General features: G+C 41.5%; 1 protein-coding gene across 1 annotated transcript in view; it reads right to left on the minus strand.

The window, feature by feature from the left end:
* LOC119277505 overlaps positions 1-787 on the minus strand; it is a 4807-nt gene extending 4020 nt beyond the window's left edge. The window contains exon 1 of the mRNA XM_037558791.1: positions 459-787. The gene's annotated coding sequence lies outside the window, so the exon portion shown is untranslated. The remainder of the gene's footprint in view (positions 1-458) is intronic.
* Positions 788-1517: the final 730 nt, after the last annotated feature.

Below are 1517 nucleotides of genomic sequence, written 5' to 3' on the forward strand. Positions count from 1 at the left end.
ATATTTACTGATAAGAGTTTAGCTAGGCAAGTTTATAGTAAGCTTATAAATTAATTAAAGAGATAGTCTACCAACATAACATTCCTCCTTACAGTATAACCTAGTTTTGTCCTAAGTCAAACTTCTCTACAAAGTCCACAGAAAAATGTGCTATCGTCGTCCTATGTCAAGTTAATTTGGGAAAGATGACCATTTGTAGAGTAAGCTGCATCTCATATGTTCCATCTATAACTACCCAAACGTTTACGAGATCCAGCCCAAACATTTTGCTCCTAAAGGCCTAAAGGGAACCGGCTATCCCTAATTTTAAAGCCAAAACATGATATGCAACAGATAGACAAGGCGCTTGGTCTACTATGGGAATTTACAGCAGCATCTCATCGAACAGAAGGGATGCAGGCAATTGTTAAAGCCAAACCTAGGGCCGAAATGTAGGGCGCCAGATACGTTGACCTCACCTCGTGCTTGGCGGCGGCGGGGGCGGGGCGGCGGCGGTGCCTCTGCGAGGAGGTCTGTGCTCGAACGGCTCCGGGGGGCGGCTGGTACGCCCGCTACTGGGTGGAGCGGGGACGGAGCTCGCAGGGGCGCACAAACCCTAGGTCGGGATGAGAAGGGCGGGGTGGAGCCGGAGGGCTGGACCCGAGACCCGAGAGGAGTAGGGTTGTACGCCGGAGGAGCCCGGCTAGAAGTAGCGGCCCCGGCTGCTGCGCAGGAGGGGAGGGGACCGACGTTCCTCGGCCGGATCGACACAGCACGGAGGCGCCGGACCACGGACCCGTAGTGGCGTTTTTTCGACGAAAGCAGTTTCGGGTCCAGACTCTTTTTTTTAAAGTTAAGGAAAGGGTCCAAAACGAACCTTATTTTTTATAAGGCAAATCGAACCTTAAATTGGTGAATTTAAGGTGAATGAAAGGTAAATCGAACCCTGAACTTTAAATCCCGGAAATTGACACTTTGAACTTATCAATCCCGTCTGGATAAGGTACTACTCTCACTTACGACTATTTCTCCAATCTTGAACTGTTTTTCAAATTTGAACATTTCAAAACGTGAACATTTTTTGAAAGATGAAAAAAAAACTAGGAGAAACCGTAGCAAACATTTTTTGAAAAACTAGGTGGTACTGTAGCAGAAAATATTGAAGACATGCTGGTCTGAATAATTTTTTGTACTGCGAACATTGTTTACAAATTCTGAATAGTTTTTCAAAACATTGATTGTATTAAAACACAACCAATTTTTAAAAAAGCAAACACTATTTCGGACATAATTATTTTAAAATAAAAACAGGTACAGATTCTGAAGCATGAACAATTTTTTCAAAATATTTATACAATGTCAAAAAATGTTATTGTCATCACGTAAATGTAAAACATGATGTTTAGAAAATATTGTTGTGTCACATTGTTCAAAACATGTTTTTGGAATTTCGTATACTATTTGTTTTTAAAAAATATTCTGTATTTCAAACTGTTCAAATTTTTTTCAAGAAATGTTTCATAATTTTTCAAAAAACA

This window comes from Triticum dicoccoides, chromosome 3B (genome assembly GCF_002162155.2).
Source record: "Triticum dicoccoides isolate Atlit2015 ecotype Zavitan chromosome 3B, WEW_v2.0, whole genome shotgun sequence".
Classification (NCBI taxonomy): Eukaryota; Viridiplantae; Streptophyta; class Magnoliopsida; order Poales; family Poaceae; genus Triticum; species Triticum dicoccoides.